At 40.3% G+C, this 15490-nt stretch overlaps 1 protein-coding gene across 3 annotated transcripts in view; it reads right to left on the bottom strand.

Moving 5' to 3' along the window:
- Positions 1-15490, bottom strand: part of PLEKHG5 (pleckstrin homology and RhoGEF domain containing G5) — a 186344-nt gene that overhangs the window by 133777 nt on the left and 37077 nt on the right. The window contains exon 1 of one of the 3 annotated variants that reach the window (XM_075839448.1): positions 5030-5626. The exons of the other annotated variants lie outside the window; for them this stretch is intronic. The gene's annotated coding sequence lies outside the window, so the exon portion shown is untranslated. Of the gene's footprint in view, positions 1-5029; positions 5627-15490 lie in introns of those variants that run through there. 3 annotated transcript variants of the gene reach the window in all.

Raw genomic sequence — 15490 nt, 5'->3', positions numbered from 1 at the left:
TGGCCTGGTATTGGAATACTGAGGCACAGGACCTCATACCCACATTGAGAGTCTAACTGGCCCACCAGAGTACAAAATAACCCTCCGGGCACCGGCTTTGACACAATAATGGACCCCCAAAGCAGAAAACAACCCCATTTGGAGCTTTTTCCAGCAAATTACTTGCCATTTGTTATGGGTCTATTCACAAATAACCTATTAGATCCTATTGATGCACATGTCCTGTCCAATAGATGGAGGGTGCCCCTCAGAATCATCTCTGGTGGATTTAAGGAATCCCAGTCACATCCAGTCTGGTATTTACTAAAAAAACAAAAACCCACAGGTAACTCTTGCTGTTATTCTTCACATAATCTGATTGGTTCCATGTTGTCTAGCCCCGCCCACTTCAAAATTCATCTTCTGATCAAATGATTCTATTAATTATCTGATTGGCTACACCCAATTTAAAAAAAAAGTCACACTGGATACGCAGAAAACAAAGAACAATATGGCGCTCAGTCCTTTTTGAAATATACATTAACAGGTCGTGCGTCTTTGAATTTATGAGGTTAAATAAACATCAATCAGAAAATATTGTGACATAGCCGGTGTTTGCGAACAAAGGGATTAAGGTCATGAGGATCCCAGATTTTATGGTGCAGCCTTAGAATATAATGCAAATAAATAAAAAGTAATTACTATGATGTATTTTCCTCAAAGGGGCTGTCTGGTTTAGAAAACCCATTTTCATATACTCTATTATCTGAGTTAATAGAGGGTGGGGGGATCCTCTCTTCAGGATATTTATCTCTTGGCCATAGTGTAGAGTGGATACAAAGAACTTCTCTCGCTCTGGAGGACCCGTCCTGTCCTGTATCACAGACAACATATTGATTTAAATGGACACTGTGTAATGCTTCATTTCCTCTGTGGTGGCGCTGCAGGGAAATTGAAAACTTACTGCCAGGTTTCCCCACAGATTACAGCTGATCGCTGTGGGTCACAACAAGCGGAAATGCTGCGATCAGTTTATTGTCAAGGGACCCTTCTAACAATTAGGGATTGTGCAAAAGTGGAGAACCTCTTCAACAACATCGGTATCAGATTCAGATACAATCCTGTCAGCAGATATACTGCCTTTTTTAAAAAGAGGATTTCTACCCAAAACGTAATTCCTTTTGTACTGGTGCCAATCTGATTGTACAATCTGGTCTCTTAATATTGAATACAATGTTCATAATACAAAGGAAGAAGATTTTAAATGGAGATTGATTGGAGTATTTGTTTCTTAACTATATAAAGACCTGTGAAGGTTTGGTCTACATACTCTAATTATTTTCTAATCCTAAGTGAGTAGTCACCTCACAAATTGAGTTCTTTATATATTTGTTCAGTCGTTTATGAATTATCTTGGTCTCATCGATAAAGAATATAACTATGTATCGCTAAAAACTTCTGCACATTTCTAATATACTTTCTTTTCAATTCCTCACATTTTTCAAGATCTCTGCTTGTTGTCTGTGAATGGAAACACCAGGCCTGCTCATTTCCTACTGAGACAAGTACAGGCCGCCTTACAAGAGATGACTCTGATACACTTAAGGTTTATTCACACACAGCAGATTTGTTGCAGAGACTTCTGCAACGGGCCCATTCATCTGAATAGGGCTTGCAGAAATCCATTAACATGCTTCGAAAAAAACTCCCATTCAGATAAATAGAACTGATTTTTAGTTACAGAAATTTCTGCTGCGTTTGAATATACTCTTGTTCAATGTGTTTTGTCTAGTGCGGGGTCTGTGGGGCTGGAGCATGATACATGAATACAAGGAATACCAAAGAGAGAATCCCACCCCCTAAGGCTCAGCAATAGATATAACATAATAATTGGTTTAGCCTGGACTGTTCATTTAAGGAGCGATGTACCATGTTTCCAAAAATATTTCTACTCAATGACAGCAAACAGAGATCTTAAAAATATGAGTAATTGAAATGCAAAGTATGTTATACTTGCATATCCCAATTAAGCCTTATTTACAGAAAAAAAAAACTTTTACAAATTTCACTTCAGAACTTTTTGTTTTATGGTATATTTTCACAGAACAAGATTTTTTAGTAATGGATGAGCTCCTAAATATTTGCTTAGAATTTTAGATAAAAATTGGGGTTATCATTTGCTGTTGTGGAATCAAGCTGCTAAGAAAATTCTATATGAATCTCCCCGTACAACAACAAAATCAAACAAGAAAAAAGTGAAATAAGACATAAAGCCAAAGGAAAGTAAATATTCTGCATCAATGGGATGATAACCATGATGACGAGCTTCATAAGGACTCTTAATGTCAACCGAAGATCAAAGAACACATGAATCCTATTAACACAGCGCCCAACTACTACAAAAGATGCAACAAGTAAACTATAAAATGGATGAAAAACAAAATAAGCTCCAGATTTTTGGTAGGAGAAACCGATTGTCCTAATATTTATGGAGGGGTCATATGACAACAGACGGACAGTTTCACCTCACCACACGATCCCCCCAAGCTGACCTGGGGAAGTCAAACTGGGTCATCAGCAAAAGTAATGCTGACCAGGCAAAACCACTGTGGCCATATATAACAGTGACCTGATAGGAAGAGAAAGAAAGAAAGAAAGAAAGAAAGAAAGAAAGAAAGAAAGAAAGAAAGAAAGAAAGAAAGAAAGAAAGAAAGAAAGAAAGAAAGAAAGAAAGAAAGAAAGAAAGAAAGAAAGAAAGAAAGAAAGAAAGAAAGAAAGAAAGAAAGAAAGAAAGAAAGAAAGAAAGAAAGAAAGAAAGAAAGAAAGAAAGAAAGAAAGAAAGAAAGAAAGAAAGAAAGAAAGAAAGAAAGAAAGAAAGAAAGAAAGAAAGAAAGAAAGAAAGAAAGAAAGAAAGAAAGAAAGAAAGAAAGAAACTGTAGACAGATAGATAGATAGATAGATAGATAGATAGATAGATAGATAGATAGATAGATAGATAGATAGATATGAGATAGATAGATAGATAGATAGATAGATAGATAGATAGATAGAGAGAGAGAGAGAGAGAGAGAGAGAGATAGATAGATAGATAGATAGATAGATAGATAGATAGATAGATAGATATGAGATAGATAGATAGATAGATAGATAGATAGATAGATAGATAGATAGATAGATAGATAGATAGATAGATAGATAGATAGATAGATATGAGATAGATAGATAGATAGATAGATAGATAGATAGATAGATAGATAGATAGATAGATAGAGAGAGAGAGAGAGAGAGATAGATAGATAGATAGATAGATAGATAGATAGATAGATAGATAGATAGATAGATACAGTTAAACACCTGTTGCCAGCCGTTATTATAGATCTCTATAGTAACAATATATAATGGTTATTTAACCCTTTATTCTGCCATATTACACAGTCATGATAATAATTTATAAAATAAATGTTCCTCATCCGTTATCATGAATACAACTTGCTGTCGTGATATCTCAGATTTATAGTCATGCTCACTTAATAGTGCGTGAAGTAAGCACAACCTGATGTGAAACTACAACTCTCAGCGTGCCTGGCAGCTGCCGAATACAGCCCTCAACCAAATATTGACATTGACCACCACAGTCATTACTCATAATACAAAACACTCTGTGCAAAACACAAAACAATTCAATATATTCACCGCAGTCTGCTCTGCCTCCAGAGGAGACAATATGGCTATGTTCACACGGAGTATTTTGGGGGAGGAATATCTGCCTCAAAGCTCCAAACGGAATTTTGAGGCAGATATTCCTCCCCCAAAATACTCCGTGTGAATAGCAATGATCGCGCCGTTTTTCGCCCGCGGCCATTGAGCGCCGCGGGCAGAAAACACGCTTTCTCCTGCCTCCCATTGAAGTCAATGGGAGGTCGGAGGCGGAAGCGCCCGAAGATAGGGCATGTCGCTTCTTTTTCCCGCGAGGCAGTTTTACTGCTCGCGGGAAAAAGACGCCGACGCCTCCCATTGAAATCAATGGGAGGCGTTCTCGGGCCGTTTCTGCCGAGTTTTGCGACGCGGTTTCCGCGTCAAAAAACTCGGCAAAAGACCCCGTGTGAACTGTGTATCACCCAGTACAAGTGCTGTGACCATAGGAACCTACGCTGATCTCCATCTTATCTACACAAGGGGGATTTGTCACATGTCACAGGGACATTGCTGAATTTTTAATCTCATTCTACTCTTTGTGAAAGTTAATTCTTCACTGGCACCACCAGGGCTCAAACCACAGCAAGAAAACAGTAATATTGAGGTCTATGTGATCTCCAGACTTACTACAAGGTTGGGGGAGCCAGGTGAAGTCTACATGACTGAACTACTAAAATCTACACAACATTAGAGTATCAGGCTCAATGCAAGGCTTAGGTATAGATGAAATATTGAAGTCTATACTATATCTAGACCCCCTTTCTTGGTCATTTCTAGGTTGGAGATGCAAGGTAAAGTCTACAGGCCTGAAATATTGAGGTCTATGTGATCTTCAGACTCACCTTTAAGACATTATAAGGCTGAAGGAGCCAGGTGGAAGTCTACATGGATGAACTTCTGAGATCTACATAACATTAGATCCTTAAGTATCAATGTAAGGCATAGGTAGCGGTGAAGTCTACATGAAATATGGAGATCTATAGTATCTCTAGACTCATTTCCGGTTCATTTCTAGGTTGGACATGCAAGAAGAGGCTAGAATATTGAGGCTCACCTTTCGGGCTTATTGCTAGGATCTGGATACTTGGTGAAGTCTACAAGGATGAAATATTGATATCTACATGACAACAAGACTCATCAGGCTCAATATAAGGCTGAGGTGCTACATGGGTGAACTACTGAGGTCTGCGCTATCTCTAGACTCACCTTTCAGGTTCCTTGCTAGGCTGGAGGAGCAAGGTCAAGTCTACAGGGATGAAATATTGACATGTCCATACTCACTAGACTCATCAGGCTCAATGGCTTAGGTGTCTTATGGCTGAAATATTGAGACCTATGCAATCTCTAGACTCACCTTTCAGGTTTGAAGCAAGGCAGGAGAAGTCTACATGGGCTTCGATTCTGCAGCAGAACATTTGTTGGAAGAGAAATAAACATCCATTGACCCAAAGGAGGAAGAAGAACAGTTCTTACTCAAGGTAGAGACAGTGTTTCACCTTGGAAATCCCGGACACAGTGTTGCAGTTTCCAGAGAGGAGGATGATGCTTGTTGTGAGTCACTTATCCATAGGGATTGCTGGTGGCTCTCTCAGTGTGACAGTCTCCTGAAGGTGTGGTTCCTTGCAGATCCTACAGGCTTGAGTAGCAGCCACTGGAATCCACAATGCAAGGCAGCAGCAGGACCCCCCTTTCTTTTTGAGCAAGCACTGGCTACTTTTGTTCTGTGTGTGACTCCAGCTCTCCCTCTGCTGAGCTCATGTCTATTCCTCCCATCCACTCCCCTCCCCTTGCACAATGAGCACACTGCTGGAACTTAAGCCTCCAGGGCTCTTACAAGACACATCTTTTCCCAGGTGAACAAGGGATCAGTAAACACCTGTCTAAGCATCAGGTTTCTGGGCCCGAACAGGGCGACTGGGAAGAAGGGAGGAAGGACATGGACAGGGATGAGGCTTCCTTCCTCTATGTGCAGTTGTTTTCTTATAGACTGTGGAAGGTCTGAATGAATGAAAATGAATAGACACTGCACCAGGAGGGAATGCTATAGAATTACTGTACAGTACATGCCCCATATGGTGCCCATGAAAACCCTATCTCACTATGATCAGGATATTGTCACCCATCTTCCCAACAGTCCCCAACAGCAAAACAACATCGTTTTGCACCTACATGGAAGTGGGGAATGGGGGGGGGGGGATGTGTCACTTAGCGGATGTGCCATTCAGGAGATGGGAAAAGCTGAGTGATAACCGGTATAGGATTGGTAATGATAGATATTGCTGATCAATGGCTGTATATTTTAAAACTTGGCAGAAGAGGGCAACTCAATGATAGATAGAATAGATAGATAGAATAGATAGATAGATAGATAGAATAGATAGATAGATAGATAGATAGATAGATAGATAGATAGATAGATAGATAGATAGATAGATAGATAGATAGATAGATAGATAGATAGATAGATAGATAGATAGATAGATAGATAGATAAAGGATAGATAGATAGATAGATAGATAGATAGATAGATAGATAGATAGATCGATAGATCGATAGATCGATAGATCGATAGATCGATAGATCGATAGATAGATAGATAGATAGATAGATAGATAGATAGATCGATAGATAGATAGATAGATAGATAGATGATAGATAGATATGAGATAGATAGATAGATAGATAGATAGATAGATAGATAGATAGATAGATAGATAGATAGATAGATAGATAGATAGATAGATAGATAGATAGATAGATTCTATTTATTTTTTTTAAAAGAGGGAAACGCTCTTTCACTTTCTGGGAACACAATGACAATTATTCAGCAGGAAGGAAGGAACATTCTATAGTTTTGTGGTTCCTGGTCTATTGGAGGTGATGAGAGACTTATGTCAGTGTCATTATGAGGTCTGGTGTGGGGTTGGTGACATATAGTAGATTATAATGGGAGGCAATATGTGGATTGAGTCATTTATGTTCCAGTTTAGAAGCAAACATCTGGGGGTTGCTATGGCAACACCACCTTTTTCTTTGCACAGATGGTAATTATCAGCAGGATCGGATCAAGGTCTGCGGAGGGCCCGGGGCAAAACACTTTTTTGTTGCCCCTCTAATTTTTTGGGAGGAAATAAATGGGGGGTAGCAAAGAAAAATCAGGCTGCCGATATGTTAAAAGATTACAAGTATATTCATGTGGTCAATGAAGGGGGGGTGTAGATGGTGGGGGTCCGGGACCCAGGGAATTTATTGTGCACTTGATTTTCTACCGGCCATATCAAGTATCATCTCCATATGTGTAGAATGCGTGAAATCTGAAAATTGCAGATGATCCCCAAAACATCAGATGGAGTATAAATGTTCCTATACTTTACAGATTCAGGATGCCAACCACTAATGCTAGCCAACATCCAACTTTCGACAGACCCTGTCCAGTATCTAAATCTGCATTGTCATACAGTTACATTTCCATTTTTTCCTTGTGTCCTGTTGCTCTGTCTGTGTGAGTGTCAGTTTTCACTGTAGTTCTGGCATTCTATTCAATAACTAGGAACACAGCTATAGGTCCCTGTCAGACAGTTTAGTTCTGCAGCACATGAAATTGTGGAAGAACACAAAGTGGATTTAAAGTAATAAATTCAGAACTGTCTGGCGGTTAAACAGTCTCACCCAACAAATCGTTGTATAGGCAAAAGCATCTAATGAAAATGTGAAAACTATCAATTGGTCCAGCGTGGCTTTAGTGATGGATTTCTAAGTATTTTTGGAGCATTACCTACTTTTTCAAATACTTAACTTTGGAGATTGTGCAGCATTTAGCGCTGGAAATTGGCTATTTATGGCATAATGACTAAATTCACCCTAGTGAATCAAACTGGTAGCAAGCGAAGATATAAATAGAGCGTTCCCTCTGCCACGCTGTTGACTGGTCATGAAATTATTTATTATACCTGTGCCAACTACTCCAAAAAATGGCTTTTCTGATCTGCTCTTTTTACTATGTAGCGGAGTCTGGTCGTCACGTGCAGTGAGATGAAGGAGAAAATCAGGACAATGCTGGGACCACAAGGCCATATTATCAGATTGCACTACTTTAAGGGACCACAATAACATTTTTACACAATGTATAATGCAAATATTTAGTTCCGTTAAATTAGCTTTATTTATATACAATGTTGCAAATTTAAATAGAGGGCACCTAGAGGATGCCCCTACAGCTGACTGATGACATGCTAGTGTGACGTAGTACGTTCACCTCTGATTGGCTGTTGAGCATTAATCCCACCTAGTGACGACGACCATCGCTATTTAAGCCTGTTTGCTTTTAAATTTCACGTATGTCGATCAGTCTATATAGTACCGGATGTGATCTGCAGACACGTCCAGTGATTTACATTAAAATAATCTCACTTTAATACTGAGCTATAGGCATTGCATTTGTAAATTTGTCTGCATCCTAAAGTTTAATAAAAGTTACGTTTTACTAATGGGTTAAAAAAATAAATAGCCTGTATTATACTCCAGAGCTGCACTCACTATTCTGCTGGTGGTGTCACTGTGTACATACATTACTTATCCTGTACTGATCCTGAGTTATATCCTATATTATACTCCAGAGCATAACTCACTATTCTGCTGTATTCACAATTATGCAGGCTTCAGAGCTAAAATCTCCCAGCATTTCTTGCTGCACAGAGCTTGTTTATGGTGATTTGCATGTCTTTACACCACTGTATGGGAAGCTGATATAGGAGAACCTACCTATCCTGTTGCATTATTAGAGCTCGGTTAAGCTTTTAGGGGTGTGTCTGATAGCAAGCCTGTTGATTGCTTCCAATAACAGCCAACAGAATTATGAATGCAGCTCTTGAGTATAATACAGGCTGTAATTCAGGATCAATACAATATAAGTAATGTAATGTATGTACACAGGGACTCACTCAATTTTATGTGTAGATTCTATCTATATATAGACTGTAAAATGGTGTCTTACTGTGCACATACCCTTTTAACATGTGATCAATCCATCAATCAATCTAACAGCCATGTAATATTTATAACTACTATAAGTGATGTGCTGCCAAAGGGTGCATGCAGCCATCATTTAATTTCCGATAGATAGATAGATAGATAGATAGATAGATAGATAGATAGATAGATAGATAGATAGATAGATAGATAGATAGATAGATAGATAGATATGAGATAGATAGATATGAGATAGATAGATAGATAGATAGATAGATAGATAGATAGATAGATAGATAGATAGATAGATAGATAGATAGATAGATAGATAGATAGATAGATAGATAGATAGATAGATAATTAGGGAATTACTTATAATTTAACATTTAATGTGTCCCCACGCTGTAGACAGACCGTAATAATTTACAATACATTCAGGCAAGCATGCTACAGGCAAAGCAAGAGTTAACATAATTCTGTGAGTGTAAGCAAGCAGAGGAGGATTATCCTTTCCATGCATTGTTTTCACTGTCGTCTGCAGACCCAGCACCTTGACCTCGTGTAGGAGATAGAAGTAGATCCTATAGAGGAGCTAAGGCTTGAGTCAGAGGCGTTACTTAAAGCTCTGGGGCCCCAATGCAAAATCTATAAAGGGGGCCCCACCATATATCATTGATTATACTGGGGTCTTCTTATGCAGCTAAGGGGCTTTTGGTCCCCTCTCAAGCTCCAGGGCCCGGGTGCGACTGCTACCTCTGCACCCCCCTGGCTTGAGTTCTTGATTTTCCTGGCCAGCTGGGAATATTTACTGTGGAGCTACTGTACTTGTAATGACAGGGCAGTGATTGGTGACGGCCATGTCTCTTCCATGTAATGTTATGCTTATTTTTGAAAATTGCAATTTTCACTTGTGTACCAGGTATTTTTAGCCGCCCTTTCCTGGGCTGATGAAAGCCTTTCCTATAGTAAACATGCTGTTTAAGACCAGACAGAAGTGACTCACAATCGCCTCTAATTCCAGCCTTACTGCGCCACTTTGCAACTGTAGAAATTCATTTCCTGAACAGCAGACTGAACACTTTACTCTCTAATCTAAACAACGTAGACGCACGTGGACCATGATGAAAGGGAAAGGGAACCCCCGCAGTAAGAGGGTACAGACGTCCCATCATATAGTCTGCTGCATACTTACAAGGAGTTCCTTCAAAATTCAATAATCCTATAAAGTCTTAGCTTAAGTCATGGGGTTGTATGGGACGAAAATGACGGCTTTCTTCCAGAAACAGCGCCACACTTGTACACGGGCTGTGTGTGGTTTTGCAAATCAGCCCTATTTACTTGAATGGCGATGAGCTGCAATACCAGACAAAGTCCATGGACAAGAGTGGCGCTGTTTCTGGAAGAAAGCAGACATTTAAAAAAAAATCTTATATAATCTTTTTAAAGGGGTTGTCTATTAAGAATATCCCTTGTAAAAAAAAGTCCTGTTGGGGCAGACTGGGATAATAATAGGGGACCAGATCCCTATTTAAGGTTGCCTCTCTGTTCTGTAATTCCGCCATTACCTATCTGATCTATTCAGATGTTGGGTGACAACTACTAATGGCTGCCATTACATTAGATGAATAGTGCTTCCTTTTGAGTATTCATATTGTGGCTCCCCCAGGGAAGCCATCAGTTATAGTCTGTGGAGGTCATTATTTGAAAAAGGGGTTATTCATATTTGACAATCCTCTTAAAGGGGTTCCCCCACATGTATCCATAGGATATGCCATATAGTTCTTATAGGTGGGGTTTCCACCTCTGGGACCTCTCCTATTGGTGTAAACCAGGGGTCCCCTGTCTCCAGTTACACAATTCGAGGTGACTGCATCCAGGAGGTGACTAAATGGAGGGGTGGCCTGCACGACTCTCGTCATTGAAGTGCATCAGAGTTACGGAAACCACTTGCTTGGCCGTTTCTGAAACTCTATGGACTTTATTTCAGTCTCCTCCTGGATTGCAAATTGTGGCTTGCAGAATGGGGGATATAGGGACCTGTATAATCCAAAATCGTGGGGGTCACTATGGAAATGTCGTGGGGGTCACTATGGACATGTCGTGGGGGTCACTATGGACATGTCACACCTTCTCTTGCTAAGAAGAAGCACCCCTTTACGACACTTCAAAAAAAGCGTTGGTAAAGAGCGTAGATACCATAGTGACACCATGCGGCTGCTATGGGGTCCTTGAAGGGAGGGGGACCAGTTTTAGTTTATACCATTCTGTTTGCTGCTGGGTGTCGAGAACCTGTGATGGACTCCCATCTCCAGAGGAGATAAGGAACTTTTTATTGTTAGTAAGCAAAGACATAGGGTATTGGCTCAAGGGTCATGGAAAAGGGGGTAGAAGGGGAAATAAACCTCAGCCGTAAAACCCGGCACCATAATAGGAACCAACTTTGATCTTCGCTATGGTGTCCCTCCTATCCATGTACGTCTCTGGCAGTAGGGTTGTGTGTATATATATATAGTCCATCTGAACGAAAGCGGTGTCCCTGTGTGTGAAGACTTCATATTCAGTAGATGTGGGTCTGAAGTGCCACAGGCTCGATGTGGTTATTTTGGCCATATGTAGTGTAGGGTTTGGAGTTTCAGAAATGACATTTTTTGGGGGGTTCACCACCGTCACACAATATATATATATAATTATTATAATTTTTTTTGCTTTCTCTAAAACAGCTGGATGCCCCCGGGGATTAACGCTTCAGTTGGGAGGTTGCTGTGACTGATTCACCATCTTCTAGTCATTTCCATGGCTGTAGGGGACTCATTGTGTCTTGTTATTCTCTGTGGTAACAGCGAAGCTTCAGACAACATATAAAACTATGAACACGCAGTCCTATGTATTTACTCATATCTCAACCTCAGACCACGTAGCTTCAAACACCAATAATGGGTTCAAATTTAAGGGCGACACACCCATCATTTGAATGCAGGAGACTGAGTATTAAAGGATACCCCAATGCCCTATTAAAACATCACCAGCGCTTATAAGTCCTTGAATTTCTTCGTTATGTCTGTTTCTCGGAAAGCTGGGTGACAAGCAATATGGCCATTATTATGGATTCACAATTCTTGTCATTCAGCTTTCTCAAGCCTCTAAATGGCAAATCCATGAAGGTTAGATCTCGTGTTCCCATATTGCATTATTACTAGGAAGATTTTGTCTAGAACTTAGAATTAGAGTATTAAAAATAATCGTTTTCTAAACCAGACAACCACTTTAATTCATAAATCTGCAGGTTAGAATGAGGGAAGTGCATTGTGGGAATGTAGATGGCAGCTACACAGTTACAGCTAAGCTGTCAAGTCACATGTCTGACAGCAGGGAGGAGCTAAACCGTTGACTGTTTCCAAGGCCAACCAGAAGTATTTTAAATTTAGCTAATTGTAGAAATGGGGAAAAAAAATAATCTAAATTTATATAAAAATAGCGAAACAAAAGTACTGTCAAATTTCTCCAGCCTTTTATGTAGAATTAAACTGAGAATAATTGTTTTTAAATTGGAATTAGGCTTTGAAGGTTTTTTTCTAGGATAACATATTGATGGCCTATCCTTAAAGAGGTTGTCCAGGATAAGAAAAAAAATGTCTGTTCTTCTAAAAACAGCGCCACACCTGTCCACAGGTTATGTTTGGTATTGCAGTTCAGCCCAGTTCACTGCAGTAGAGTGGAGCTATAACACCACACACAACCTGTGGACAGGTGGCGCGCTGTTATAGGGCAAAAGCAATAACGATTTTCAAATCCTGTCCAGCCCCTTTAAGATAGACCATCAATGTGTGATTGGTGGATGTCCAACCTCCAGGACCGGTGTGCCGTGACCCTTTCAGTGTTTATCCAGTGTTTACGCATCAGTACATGTGACTGTGTCTGGTACTGCAGGTTTAGCCCCTTCATTTTGCTTATAGGTGGGGTCCAAGGAGTCGGACCTGACCAATATCCTATTTCAAGGAAAACCCCTTTGTACAAGCTATGACTTAAAGGTTGTCCAGGATTAGAAAAGCATGGTTGCTTTTTCCAAAAACAGTGGCACAGCTATCCATGGGTTGTGTGTGATAATGCAGCTCAACCGAATTCACTGCAATGGATCTGAGCTGCAATACCAGATACAACCCATGGATAGATGTGGCGCTGTTTTTGGAGGGAAGCAGCCACGTTTTTTCTAATTATCTACAACCCCTTTAAGGGGAAAATGCTCTTTAAGACAATTTGAAAATAATCTACTTCACCCCTTGGCAATTCAATGTAAAATCCAAGTCCGATTTTTAAAATGTACAGACCTACCGTTGTCCTTGGAGTGGAGTGGTGACTATTGCTTGTACAATGCCAGTTTGCTTTTGGTATATAAAAAGTTCTTGTACGGATCTTTCCACCCAGTCCCCTTCCAAATTTCATAGAACAAGTCAGATCTAAACCCTTTTCAGACTTGTGTCCACAGACAAGTACATCCAAATAGCCCTTAAGACCCGCCGCGCCAAACCTGGATCGTCAAGCCTGTTCTGTTCAAATGTAAACACCATGTTTTCCTAACTTAAGCTTCTTTCGCAACTCCAAGTAACATGAAACCATTAGAGCTTATTTGGATAAGTTAAGATGTATCAGGAATTTGCTCACCTCAAGTGTTCGAAAATAGAACATAAATATTACGTTTCCTTTTTTGTGAAAACTTATTTTTCTTGCTTAATGTCGGACCTAAAATTAGAACCGAGGGGAAGTACAGACCTACCCATAAATTAGAAAGAGCTTAAGAGCATTTTTACAACTTTTCTATTGCTACAATGTGTCATTAGAAGCAACTTTTCGAAGGTTTATTTACTTAATAACTTTTTTATATATACAATGTTGCACAAAAATTCCCAACTTATTTTATTTTCTGGCCAGTGGGCACACTGCTGGAATACGGGCACGGTGACAAATTTATGGATATTTTCTGAATTGTGGAAATAATATCCAACAAAGTCTAAAAAAGGTCAATACATGCCTAAAATAGGACAATGGGGAAGGTCCTAGGAGAGGGACCCCCAATAATCGTAATTTATTTCCATATAGTCGTCCAAGTAGTAGTTGTTTTCTCTGCAAATTCCCTTCAATTTTTATTGGGACCGAGATATTTCTTCCTGTTACTTTGATCTCTAGTCTCAAAGAACTATAAGACAATGATCTGTGGAAGCGGCTGCACAAGAAGGCTGGCATGGCTGGGCCAGTTGGCATGGGGTTTGGGTGGGATTAGATGGGTCATGGGTAGAATGTTATTTCTTTTCCCCATTTGTCCCATTTTAACATTGTTGTTATCGTTGTACACACACGCGACATATAATCAATAAGGTCTAATAGGTTATTTGGGAATCATCCCATAAGAAATAAACCCTAGTGGCAAGAGAAGGATGAGGTTTGTCTTCTGCTGGACATTTGGCGCCCACTACTGTGTCGGAGCCTGGGCCCACTGAAAGATCTTTTTATACCTTGATGGGCCAGTCCAACCCTGTCCGAAGGTGGAAATTTAAGGTTAGGGCTGAGATTAGAGGTTTATCTTAGATATGGAGGTGTTCAAGTTTAATGAGGTGCTGGCTTAGGTATGAAGTTAAGACTAGGGCTAGTATAAAAGCTTGGTTGGAGTAAAAGTGGTGGTTTAAGAGATGAGTCAAAAAGGTAAGGTGTGGAAGAAATTATTTGTGTAGAGGGTTAATATTGGGCGAGATAAGAGTAGAGCGTTAAGGGGGTTTTACACTGGGCGATTATCGGGCAGACTAGCATTAATATAACGCCCGATAATCAGCAGATGAACGAGCAAACGATCAAACATCTGCTGGTCGTATCAGTTTAAAAAAAGTGAAATATTATTGTTGTCGGCAGCACATGTGTAAACAGGGAGATGCGCTGCCGACATGATAATAACGGATGGGGACGAGTGATCGGAGTAACAACCGCTCGTCCCCATCCATAGCTCCGTGTAACAGGAGCAAACGAGCGCCGATCAACGATGTATCGTTGATCGGCACTCGCTGCACCGGCCTAGTGTCGGCCGGTGTAAAAGGGCATTTAGGGTGGGAGTAGTAGTTGTGGTTTTGGAGAGAAGTCACGGAAAGTATGGAATGGAGGATTTGGAGGAGTGGAAGGTTAGAATAGATAGCAAAGACTACATTAGATAACGGTGGAGGGTAAGGCTCATATTATATGGCCCGACATGGAAGTCTTGATTGGTGGGGGTCCGAGCACAGAGACCCACATTGATCGCTAAAATGAAGCGGCAGAAGCGTTCGGGTAAGCGCTGATACGCTTTTCTGATCGTCAGTGAACGGTCTCATAAGAAAATCTATGAACCCATACACCAATTGTTCGGCTTTCCGAGAAAAGCCGATCAGAAACTAAGCGGCTCAGCGCTCACCCAAGCACTTCTTCCGCTTAGTTTTAGCAATCGGTCGTGGTCTCGGTGCTTAGACCCCCACCGTTTCAAACTTCTGCCATGTCACTATGACATGCTAGAAGTTTTTTGAAAGTTTAGTTAACCTTTAAGTAACAGGAAAGAAGGGTAGGGGTTAGAGTTGGGTTAGCAGTTGCATGTAAGTCAAGTAGAAGTTTGGATAGGATAAATGGCAGCCATCAGTGGCAGCAGTATGCCCATAGGAAGACCACATGTAGTGGAAAAACATTCTTATCTCTGTTGCCCAGTGGGCATGTTGTGTTGGCGAGTGCCACTCCTTTACACATGACCATTAATGCCCCAAGGCAAACATGTGACCAAAACATAAGTCATACAGACTCTGTCATTGAGGTTACCCAATACTATAGCATATTCTGTACA

Source organism: Rhinoderma darwinii, chromosome 10 (genome assembly GCF_050947455.1).
Source record: "Rhinoderma darwinii isolate aRhiDar2 chromosome 10, aRhiDar2.hap1, whole genome shotgun sequence".
NCBI classification, from domain to species: Eukaryota; Metazoa; Chordata; class Amphibia; order Anura; family Rhinodermatidae; genus Rhinoderma; species Rhinoderma darwinii.
The sequence above is the reverse complement of the archived record's forward strand: the minus strand, read 5'-3'. Positions and strand labels throughout refer to the sequence as shown.